Below are 12,584 nucleotides of genomic sequence, written 5' to 3'. Positions count from 1 at the left end.
ACCCTTAACATTTTTTCCTCCATTTCAACTTTGGTGAATCTGACAATTATATGTCTTGGGGTTGCTCTTCCCAAGGAGTATCTTTGTGGTGTTCTCTGTATTTCCTGAATTTGAATGTTGGCCTGCCTTGCTAGGTTGGGGAAGTTCTCCTGGATAATATCTTGAAGAGTGTTTTCCAACTTGGTTCCATTTTCCCTGTCACTTTCAGGTACATCAATCAAATGTAGATTTGGTCTTTTCACATAGTCCCAAATTTCTTGGAGGCTTTGTTCATTTCTTTCTACTCTTTTTCTCTAAACTTCTCCTCTCACTTTATTTCATTAATTTGATCTTCAATCACTGATACCCTTTCTTCCACTTGATCTAATCAGCTACTGAAGCTTAGGTATGTGTCACATAGTTCTCATGCCATGGTTTTCAGCTCCATCAGGTTATTTAAGGTCTTCTCTACACTGCTTATTCTAGTTAGCCATTCATCTAATCTTTTTCCAAGGTTTTTAGCTTCCTTAAAATGGATTCAAACATCCTCCTTTAGCTTGGAGAAGTTTGTTATTACAGGCCTTCTGAAGCCTACTTCTGTCAGCTCGTCAAAGTCATTCTCTGTCCAGCTTTGTTCCATTGCTGGTGAGGAGCTGTGATCCTTTGAAGGAGAAGAGGTGCTCTGGTTTTTAGAATTTTCAGCTTTTCTGCTCTGGTTTCTCCCCATCTTTGTGGTTTTATCTACCTTTGGTCTTTGATGCTGGTTTTGGGGTTTTGGTGTGGATGTCCTTTTTGTTGATGTTGATGCTATTCCTTTCTATTTGTTAGTTTTCCTTCTAAGAGTCAGGTCCCTCAGCTGCAGTCTATTGGAGTTTGCTGGAGGTCCACTCCAGACTCTGTTTGCCTGGGTATCACCAGCATAGGCTGCAGAACAGCAAATATTGCTACCTGATCCTTCCTCTGGAAGCTTTGTCCCAGAGGAGCAACCTCCTGTATGAGGTGTCAGTCAGCCCCTACTGGGAGGTGTCTCCCAGTTAGGCTACACGGGGGTCAAGGACCCACTTGAGGAGGCAGTCTGTCCGTTCTCAGAGCTCAAACACCATGCTGGGAGAACCACTGCTCTCTTGAGAGCTGTCAGACAGAGATGTTTAAGTCTGCAGAAGTTTCTGCTGCCTTTTGTTCAGCTATGCCCTGCCCCCAGAAGTGGGGTCTACAGAGGCAGCAGGACTTGCAGAGCTGTGGTGGGCTCCTCCCAGTTTGAGCTTCCCTACTCAAGGGAAGCTTTGTTTACCTACTTTACCTACTCAAGCCTCAGCAATGGCAGACACCCCTCCCACTACCAGGCTGCTGCCTCACAGGTCAATCTCAGACTGCTGTGCTAGCAGTGAGCAAGGCTCCATGGGCTTGGGACCCACCAAGCCAGGCATGGGATATAACCTTCTGGTGTGCCATTTGCTAAGACCATTGGAAAAGTGCAGTATTTGGGTGGGAGTGTCCCGATTTTCCAGGTACAGTCTGTCACGGCTTCCTTTGGCTAGGAAAGGGAAATCCCCTGACCCCTTGTGCTTACCCAGTGAGGTGATGCCCCACCCTGCTTCAGCTCACCCTCCATGGGCTGCACCCACTGTCCAACCAGTCCCAATGACATGAATCAGGTACCTCAGTTGGAAATGCAGAAACCACCATCTTCTGCGTCGATCACACTGGGAGCTGCAGACCAGAGCTGTCCCTATTCAGCCATCTTGGAATGGAATCTCTCATTTTCACTAATTTAAAAGTAAATGTCTATGTGGCAAGTGGCTAGCGTAATAGACAGCATAGGCCAAACCATTACCCACTTGTTTCTGTTTTCATAGCATATCACTGTCTGAAATGATCTTTCTCAACTGTTTACAAATTTACAGTTTGTCTTCCCCCATTAGAATGCAGATTCTGGGACTGGACCCATCTGTTGTTAGTCATAAGCTAATTTACTGTGAGTTAGAACTCATTTACAAGCCTGTAGCACATGCTGTTACATACCTGAAATTGTAGGAAATTTTCATCTTCAAGTGTGGATTTGATATCTACAAGAGCCAAGAGTAATGTGTGTCAAGTTGCATAAGGTAGAGACTAATATCTGGGTTTACTTCTGTTTAAGAAGACAGCAGCAGTTGGCCAGGCGTGGTGGCTCACGCTTGTAATCCCAGCACTTTGGGAGGCCGAGGCGGGCGGATCACGAGGTCAGGAGATCGAGACAACAGTGAAACCCCATCTCTACTAAAAATACAAAAAATTAGCCGGGTGTGGTGGGGGGCGCCTGTAGTCAGTCCCAGCTACTCGGAGAGGCTGAGGCAGGAGAATGGCATGAACCTGGGAGGTGGAGCTTGCAGTGAGCCGAGACTGCGCCATTGCACTCCAGCCTAGGTGACAGAGCAAGACTCCGTCTCAAAAAAAAATAAAAAAAAGAAGACAGCAGCACCGAACACAGGGCTCATGCCTGTAATCCTAGCACTTTGGCAGGCCGAGGTAGGTGGATTGCTTGAGCCCAGGAGTTCAAGACCAGCCTGGCCAACATGGCAAAACCCCATCTCTACTAAAAATACAAAAATTGGCCAGGTGTAATGGTGCACGCCTGTAATTCCAGCTGTAATTCCAGCTACTCAGGAGGCTGAGGCAAGAGAATCACTTGAACCCGGGATGCAGAGGCTATAGTGAGCCGAGATCATGCCACTGCAATCCAGCCTGGGCACCAGAGCGAGACTCTGTCTAAAAAAAGAAGAAAAAGAAAGCAAACTGGCAATGAAGTGAAGTAATAGCAACAAACTAGGGCAATAAAGTCATCAAAACTTATTATTCCAAAAAGATACTCTAAAAATCTGAGAAAAGCACATAGTTATAAAAGGTACATCACCTTCCAAAGTAAAGAACTATTCCTCAAAAAGGAAATTTGTTTGGCCATGAAATTTATAACATTCATTCTAAGAAGGCAGCCTCATTGAATCAGTAATCAAAAGCCTCACAACAATGAAAAACTCAGGCTTAGATGGCATCATTGGTGAATTCTACCAAACATTTAAGGAATTTACACCAACCCTCCTCAAACTCTTCCACAAAATTGAAGAGGAGGGAACACTTCATAGCTCATTCTATGAAGCTAGCATGATACTAAAGTCAGACAAAGACATTATAAGGAAAGAAAACTACAGACCAATATCTCTGGTGAATATCAGTGCAACAAGCCTCAATAAAATACTAGCAAACAGAATTCAATGGCACATTAAAAGGATTATACCCCATGACCAAATGGGATTTATTCTTGGAATGCAAGAATGGTTCAACATACAAAAATCAATCACTGTAACACACTAACTTAACAGAACGAAGGAAAACAACCCCATGATTATCTCAATTGATGCACAAAAGGCATTTGCTAAAATTCAACATACTTTCATGATAAGAAAAAACACCCAATAAACTAGGATTAGAAGGAAACCACCTCAATATAATGAGGGTTGTATATAAACAGCCAACAACTAACACCATACTCAATGGTGAAAGACTGAAAGTTTTTCCTCTAAGATTAGAAATGAGGTAAAGATGCTCATTTTGCCACTTTTATTCAACATAGCGCTGGAAGTCCTACACAGAACAATTAAACAAGAAAAAGAAATGAAGGCATCCAAATTGGAAAGGAAGAAGTAAAATTGTTTCCATTTGCAGATGATAAGATTACACACACACACAGAGAGACACACACACACAAACACATAAAACAAATCCTGTTAGAACTAATCAATGAGTTCAGCAAAGTTGCAGGATACCAAATCAACCCACAAAATCAGTTGTGTTTCTTACACTAAAAATGAAGAATCCAAAAGGCAAATTAAGAAAACAATTCCATTTACAATAGCATAAAAAGAATAAAATTATCAGGAATAAACTTAACCAAGGAGGCAAAAGACTTGTACACTGGAAACTACAAAATGTTGTTGAAAAAAATTAAAGACAACTAAATGGAAATACATCCTGTGTTTATGAATTTGGAAGGCTTAATAGTTAAGGTGTTCATGCTACCCAATGTGACCTACAGATTTAACGAAATTCATACCAAAATCCTAATGGCAGTTGTTGCAGAGGAAAACTCCATCTTAAAATTCATATGGAATCTAAAGGGACACTGAATAGCCACAACAGTCTTGGAAAAGAAGACCAAAGTTGGAGGACTCACAATTCCTGATTTCAAAACATACTATAGAAATCAAAACAGGGTGGTACTGGGATAAAGACAGATATATAGACCAATGTAATAGAATAGAGAGCCCAGAATAAAATGTCAAATGATTTTTGAAAAAGGTGCCAAGACCAATCAATGGGGAAAGGACAGTCTCTTCAACAAATGGTGCTGTGAAAATTGGATATGCAATGCAAAAGAATGAAGTTGGACCCTTACCCTATACCATACACAAAAATCAACTCAAAATGAACCAAAGACCTAAATATGGGAGATAATACTGTAAAACTCTTAGAAGAAAACATAGGGGAAAAGCCTCATGACATTGGATTTGGCAATGATTTCTTGGATTTGACACCAAAAGCACAGGTAACAAAAGTAAAAATAGATAAATTGGACTACATCAAAATTTAAAATTTCTGTGAATCAAAGGATATAATTAACAGAGTGAAAGGCAACCTACAGAATAGGAGAGAAAATATTTGTAGATCATGTATCTGATAAGGGATTAATATCCAGAATATATAAAGAATTACTACAATACAACAACAGCAGGAAGAAAAAACGAATAACCCAATTTTAAAATAGGCAAAGGACTTGAATAGACATTCCTCCAAAGAGGATGTACAAGTGGCCAAAAAGCATATGAAAAGATGCTCAACATCACTAATCATTATGGAAATACAAATCAAAACCATAATGAGATATCATCTCACACCTATTCGGATGGCTACTATTGAAAAAACAAAACATAACAAGTGTTGGTGAGGATGTGGAGAAAGTGGAAACTTGTATATGGTTGGTAGCAATATAAAATGGTGCAGGCTCTATGGAAAATAATATGGAGGCTCCTCAAAAGATTAAAAATAGAATTACCATATGATCCAAGAATTCCACTTCTAGGTATGATACGGTTTGGCTCTGTGTCTCTACCCAAATCTCATGTAAAACTGTAATCCCCACATGTTGGAGGAAGGGCCTGGTGGGAGGTGATTGACTCATGCGGTTGTACTTCCCCCTTGTTGTTCTTGTGATAGTTAGTTCTCATGAGATCTGGTTGTTTAAAAGTGTGTAGCACCTCCCCCTTCTCTCTCTCTCTCCTGCCACCATGCGAAGACATGCTTGCTTCCCCTTCACCTTTCTGCCATGATTGTAAGTTTTGTGAGCCCCCCCGCCACAGCCATGCCTTCTGTACAGCCTGCAGAACTGTGAGTCAATTAAATCTATTTTCCTTATAAATTACCCAGTCTCTGGTAGTTCTTTATAGCAGTGTGAGAATAAACTAATCCAGGGTTATATACCCAAAAGAATTGAAAGCAGGGTCTCAAAGAGATATTTGCACACCCATGTTAATAGTATGGAATGAGACCACTACTTCTGCTGACCTTCCCTTCTTTTCCACACCCCCCGTCCCTGTTTCCCTAGTTTATAAGACAGGAGAAAAAGGAGAAAGCAAAAAGTTGGAAAGAAACAGAAGTAAGATAAATAGCTAGATGACCTTGGCGCTACCACCTGGCCCTGGTGGTTAAAATAATAATAATAATATTAAGCCCTGACCAAAACTACTGTGTTATCTGTAAATTCCAGACATTGTATGAGAAAGCACCATAAAACTTTTGGTTCTGTTAGCTGATGCATGTAGCCCCCAGTCACACTGCCCACACTTGCTCGATCTATTACGACCCTTTCACGTGGACTCCTTAGAGTTGTAAGCCCTTAAAAAGGCCAGGAATTTCTTTTTCAGGGAGCTCGGCTCTTAAGATACAAGTCTGCCAATGCTCCCAGCCAAATAAACCTCTTCCTTCTTTAATCCAGTGTCTGAGGATTAAATCCTGTTACAATAGCAGCATTGTTCACTATAGCCAAGAGGGGGAAGCATCCAAAGTGTTCACCTACAGATAAATGAATAAACAATACAATACATGAATATTCATACAGTAGAATATCAGCCTTAAAAAGGAAGGAAATTCTGACACATGCTACAACATGGATGAACCTTGAGGATATTACGCTAAGTGAAATAAGCCAATCGCAAAAGGACAAATACTGCATAATTCCACATTTGAGGCACCTGGAGTAGTCAGTCATTGAGACAGAAAGTAGAATGGTGGTTTCCAGGGGTTGGAGAGGGGCAATGAGGAGCGGTTTGGCTGGAACAGATATCAGTGTGGGAAGATGAAAGTTCTGTAGGTGGATGGTGGTGATGTTTGCACTTAATGTGAATGTACTTAATGTCTTAGAACTGTACACTTAAAAATGTTAACATGGTAAATTTTATGCTGTATTTTGTCATAATTTTACAAAATTAAAGGCAGTCTCATTAGTTCTCTGTTATAAGTTGGATGCCAGTTCATGCAGAAAGGCAATCTCTTCAGGTCTCCCAGGATGGAGTAGTGACCTGGAAGAGAATCCTGCTCACTGGAGCGGGGCACTGCTCTCTTTTGAAGACGCAGTGGAGGTTGTCTCTTTCTCCACACAAAGGGGAGGAAAGACGACAATGGCAGGGTGTGGGGGGAGAGGCAGTGAAGTGCATTCAGCAAACTGTGGAGTTCCATCCAGATCAAGAAATTCTCCTTAAATGAAGTCTGTGGTACAGTTCTGGCTTTCATGCCCACTGTCTTCTGTGATGCTCTTGGTAACCAGCAGAGAGGGCAGGGCAGGTTGTGTCATATCCGCTTTTCGTGAGTTTAGACTGGGCTTCTCCACCTCGGCACTATTATCTTTCGGGCCAGAGGATTCTGTTGTGTGTGGCTTTCCTGTGCATTGTTGGATGTATAGCGGCATCCCTGGCTTCTACCCACTAGATGCCAGTAGCCCTCCCCACCCACCCAGTTGTGACAACCAAAAATGTCTCCAGACATCCCCAATGTCCCTTGGGGGGCAGAATCACCACTGTTTCAGAACCATTAGGTTACAGGTTTTGAGACTCACACAGAGTCTGCACAAACCCAAGTCTTCTAATTCCAGATCTCCCATTCCACCATGACACCAAGTTATTCTCCACCTAAGGCCCACTTGACAACCACTCCTCACCCTTCTCCTCCCTAGAGCAGGACATCAAGGGATGCCTCGCTGGGCTTGCTGGGCTTCCTGGCCCTCTGGCTCAAGTGGGTCAGCAAAATGGGAGCCACTGGTGAGAGAGAGGAGGGGAGAAGCGAGAGGGTGGGATGTGTCTTCACCTGTCTTGGCCTCCCTCCCTGCACACCAATGGGGACTATGACAATGAGTTGGCTACACCAGGCTCTGGCATGACCTCTGCCTCCCCCTGACCAGTGAGGCCTGGGAACAAGGACAGTTCCCATAGCCACAGCCCCCTGCCTGCTTCCCACTCCCTTGTCCCTGGTGTGACCCTTGCATGCCTCTGTGCATTGACCTTTCATTCATTTATTTCCAATTAAACACTTCTGACTGGCTCATCTGTTCCAGCCTGTTAAAACCAATCACCCCAAACTTAGGACAAGAACTAAAAGTCAGCACTTGAACATGCTGCAGCTGATTATCCACACCCTCCCTTCCAGCAAGCTCTCTGCTGCTCTATTGAATACGTCTCCTCTCTCTGAAAGCCCCTAATCCTGCTGGCTAATGCTCTTACGGTGTGCTTCTCCCACCACCTTGGGTTAAGTTATTTCTGTCCCGTCTTATCTCCTCCACTGGACTTAGGGATTTGGGAGGAAAAAAGAAAGGGATTGTATTTCACTCCATTTATATGAAAATGAATTATTTTGTGTTGTTTTTCATTTCTCTTCAATACGTGGATACAAAATTTTATTAAGATATTTTTAGAATTATTTTGAACTTTCACAGTTTTTAGAATAATCTATGACATTTTCAGTTCTGGAAACTTTCACAGATTTCTTTCTACCTTTCGGATCTCATTGGGAAAGTACTCCAGGCACCCGTGGCATTCTTCTCAGCTGTTGGGGACTAACTGGCTCATGGCATTTTTCAAAGCTCTACAGGGGCCAAATAAGATGCCTGGCTTAGTCTAATAAGCTCTCTGGGTGCCCTTGGGCTTGAAAGTACTAACTTTTGGGTATTTTCTTGGACTCCTCAGAACCGAATGGCACCTCACTTCAAATCATGGTCCACTTGTTAAACTTACTGAGTGCTTGATACGTGCCTAGAGTGTGATCTGCACTCTTGATATATGGATAATTAATTCAAATGTAATCTGACTTAACATACTTTCTACTCCAACTCTGCAGGCAAATTTGTAGTGGAAGGAGTCTGGTGCATGAATAAATAGATACAAATTCAGTACGAAATGCGTGTTTCATGACATTTTCATGGAAAGGAAGTGAGGAAAGTTGGGAGGAGTAGATGTGATGAACATCTAGTTTTCAGGGAGGCCTCAGGGATGCCTGAAAGGAAGTCACTACCCAATCCAGGAAGCCCTGGGCCAGGAGAGGTGAGGAGGAGGGGCTGAGCGCCTGGGGGAGCTAAGTGACACAGACAGAGGAGGGCCCATAAGCACACCACAAAGCTGGAGAAAGAGAGCAGTTAAAGAAAGATGGCAAAAGTCAGAAACAAGTCTCAGATGCAACAGTGTCTCGCTCTGTCGCCCAGGCTGGAGTTCAGCGGCATGATCACGGCTCACTGCAGCCTCCATCTGCAGTGATGGCTCAAGCAATCCTCCTGCCTCAGCTTCCTGAGTGGCTGGGACCACAGATACGTGCCACCATGCCCAGGCTGCTCTTGAACTTCTGGGCTCAAGCAATCCTCCCACCTTGGCCTCCCAAAGTGCTAGGATTATAGGCGTGAGCCACCACACCTAGCTAGAATTAGTTTCTTCAAACGCTAGGCACTGAGTAACACAGAATGCCTGAGACATGACCACTGACCCTAGGAAGCTCAGCTGAAAATCCAAGTATGCAAGACTGCCTGGATGCCCAGAAGGCCTAGGAAGGACATGAAGAAACCTAAGCCCACAGGCCGGGGTCTGTGAGAGCCAAGAGAGAAGGCTTTCTGGGCAGGGTGACCAAAGCTGCAGCCTGGCAGGCAGGGCAGCTCCACACCAGCCTCAGAGGAGCAGGCAGGGCCAACTGTGCTGCAGGCATCTTTACAGAGAAGACGCAGGAAGGGCTTCTGAGGGCAGACGCAGGGAAGGGTGCAGGGCTGATTCTCAGTCAAGGGCCATATTCTCTCTGCCCTGCTCATATGTGCCACTTATGTCATCCAGAGTGAAGCAGTGAACAGTGTGGGGCTGCAGCTGGTGGCTGCAGTGAGGTCAAACACCTCAGTCCTCTGGGAACCTCTCTGATCCTCCAGAGACCTCAGGGGCACAAATTAAGCAATCCAACGTACAGAGAAGACAGACATGGAAAAAGTATGTTTGGGTTTTTAGAGACTGTATTAGTCCATTCTTGCATCACTATATACAAATACCTGAGATTGGGTAATTTATAAAGAAAAGAGGTTTAATTGGCTCATGGTTCTGCAGGCTGTACAGGAAGCATGGTGCTGGCATCTGCTCAGCTTCTGGTGAAGCCTCAGGGAGTTTTCACTCATGATGGAAGGCAAAGGGAGAGCAGGCACTTCACATGGTGAAAGCAGGCTCAAGGTGTGGTGAGGTGCCACATACTTTTAAAAAACTAAATCTCATGTGAACTCCAAGCAAGAGCTCACTTATCACCAAGGGGATGTCCCAAGCAATTCATGAGGCATCTGCCTCCGTGATCCAAACACTTCCCAGCAGGCACGCCTCCCACATCAGTGATTACATTTCAACATGGATTTGGGTGGGGATAAATATCCTAAGTATATCAGGGACCATCTCAAAAAAGTGTCCCACAGGAGCGGGGGTTGGAAGAAAAGGAGTTTTGTGTGATGCCAGCAGTGCCTTCATGAACATGGAATGTGGGGCCATCCTGGAGGAGGTAACCCTCAGCCACACACACATGCACACCCACATAATGGCTTTATATCCCATCTCAATAGCCTGTCCTGAATCCCTTCTTTTGGGAGCAGGAGCTATAACTATCTTTAGTGTTCCTGTAAATACCACAGCACCCAAGACACAGCATGAAACCCAGTGTGTTCTACGAGTAGTCGGTAACTAACTGTCATTAAAAATGGTCCTCCCTAATGTGGGCAAATGAAGCCAGTCCAATGGCCAGTGAGGTACACATGCAGTTGTACAGGTAATGGTGTTGAGTCAGATTTCTCTGGTTGCTATGGTTTCAAGGTCACTGGATGGTAACTAGGCAGCTTTGCTGGTACCCTGTCCCTATGCTTTCCCTCAAACTCTAAACTGACCTGAGAAACCTCTAACCTGACATGCAACTAGTCCTCTATGCTATATTTCCAGTTGCCATCTTGGACACCTCTACCTACATTTTGCGGACACAGCAACGTGTCCCAAACTGGAATCTTGTTCCCTTGCAAACATGCCCTCCACTTGCATCCCTTCCTCATCATTCACTGTGTTGCCCAAACTACAAGCGTGAGCATTCGCCTTTTATCCTCGATTCTGGCTCTCTGTGGCGTCGGCGATCCTTCCCCCTGTTGCTGTGGAGATGCCTCCCCAGCAGGCACCTGAACCATAGCTGGATGCTGATTGCTCTTTCTGCCTCCTGCTTTTACTCCCACCCTCACCTCCTTCTCCACACTCCTGCCACCGATGTCTTCTAAAATGCAAATGTGAGTACATCACTTCCCACTTCAGTATCTGTCAGTGACCCTGAAATGCATTCAAAAAGAAGTACAATATCTTGGCAAGATCTACCAGTCTCAATTCAGCGTCGTTGTTCCTTCAGTCTCATCTCCGGCCATAACAAAACGTCCTGTGCAGTGCTCTGTCACGCTTCCAAGCCTGACCCCCCTCACCCCAGTCCTGTAGACTTGTCACATGTCATGTCCTTCTGATTGCTGGTTTTTTCTGTTTCCATGCAAGCATGCGAACTGCTTGAGGACAAGGGTAGTGCCTTGCTCACCATGAAATTTCTGGCATCATGCTTTGCACATAGTAGTTATCCAACAAATGTGGGTTGAATGAATGAATTGTATGCAACACCGGATCAGGAGCTATGATACAAGGATTTTGGTGGCACGAGCTTGTCTCAGAGAAGCCTCTAAGCCTCCCTAAGAGTTCATGGCCATAAACCAATAGTTTCAGAGCTACTTCTTTTTGATATGGATCTATCCTGGGCTTATTAAATTGATAGCATATAGTTTATTTTTAAAATGTTATTAAGTTAACTAGGGGCCTCGCTCTATCCTCAAAATTGTTTTGGAGACACCATTAACCCATTTAAATTATTAATAAAAAAGCCATTTATTCCGCACAAATAGTTGTTTGAGACTGTCCTGCTTACCTACAGATATTTGTCTAAGAGCCTGCAGACATTCAGACACCCGCAGACAGAACTTACTTTCTTACTTTCCCCACAACATTCCTCTTTCGATCTTTTTTTTCTTACCCCGTCTTTCAGCTTTCTCATTGCAGAACTGCTGAGAATAATGGAATATGCTTTGCCTGGAAACTTCCAAGAACAAAACCCCGTGGGCTAAGAGAACCTGACGATTTTTAAGCTGCCAGTTAAGATGCAGCTCCTTCATCATCACAGGTGAAGCACCAATGCCTCTCGCACGTAAAAATCCGTACGCTCCTAGAGTCTTACTACCTAATGCATTTCTGCAATCTGGGACGCCTGTCATTAGCGTCTTCAATAGTTTTGGGCACGAGGTGGACTGCGGAAGTACTGTATTGAAAAGTTAACGTTTTTCCCTTGGACACCCTCTCCTCACAGCTATTAAGCTAAAAGAAATCAGGTGACTCCCAGTCATCATGCAGAGGTTTCCTCACCATTTATGATCAAGCCAAATTAAAGAATAAAAATAAAATCCTATTGGCGCAGCGGCCACCAAGTCTTTGAGGCCTGGCCTCGGTGGGCGGGGTCTACGCCGGAGGAGAGGGGCTGCACGAGTGGGCCTGACCTCGCGGAATGAGCTGCGGAGGGCGGGACCGACTGGGGAGGGGCGGGGCTGTCGGGTGGGTGGGACCTCGCCGCAAGAGCTGCGGAGGGCGGGACCAACCAGGAAAGGACGGGGCTGTCGGGTAGGCGGGATCTTGCGGGAGAAACTGCGGAGGGCGGGAACAACCAGGGAGGGGCGGGGCTGTCGGATAGACGGGACCTCGCGGGAGGAGCTGCGGAAAGCTGAGTTGGTGAGGGGAGCGGCTGGCCGAGGGGAGGAGCCGGTAAAGGGGAGGGGCCTGTCAGGAGGAGGAGCCGGTCGAGGGGAGGGGCCGGTCGAGGGGAGGGGCTGGCCAAGGGGAGCGGGCTGGTCGAGTGGAGAGGCTGGTCGAGGGAAGAGGAGGCGAGGGGACGGGCTGGTCGAGGGGAGAGGAGGGGAGGGGACGGGCTGGTCGAGGGGAGGGGACAGAGGGGAGGGG

The 12,584-nt window shown here is 45.1% G+C and overlaps 1 protein-coding gene across 2 annotated transcripts in view; it reads left to right on the top strand.

The window, feature by feature from the left end:
- Positions 1-12,201: 12,201 nt before the first annotated feature.
- The window catches only part of PPP2R5C (protein phosphatase 2 regulatory subunit B'gamma), a 172,357-nt gene continuing 171,974 nt past the window's right edge, over positions 12,202-12,584 (top strand). Inside the window, exon 1 of one of the 2 annotated variants that reach the window (XM_058429899.1) lies at positions 12,202-12,356. The gene's annotated coding sequence lies outside the window, so the exon portion shown is untranslated. The remainder of the gene's footprint in view (positions 12,357-12,584) is intronic. The other variant, XM_058429900.1, reaches the window with a different exon arrangement.

This window comes from Hylobates moloch, unplaced genomic scaffold (assembly GCF_009828535.3).
Source record: "Hylobates moloch isolate HMO894 unplaced genomic scaffold, HMol_V3 SCAFFOLD_16, whole genome shotgun sequence".
Lineage (NCBI taxonomy): Eukaryota > Metazoa > Chordata > Mammalia > Primates > Hylobatidae > Hylobates > Hylobates moloch.
The sequence above is the reverse complement of the archived record's forward strand: the minus strand, read 5'-3'. Positions and strand labels throughout refer to the sequence as shown.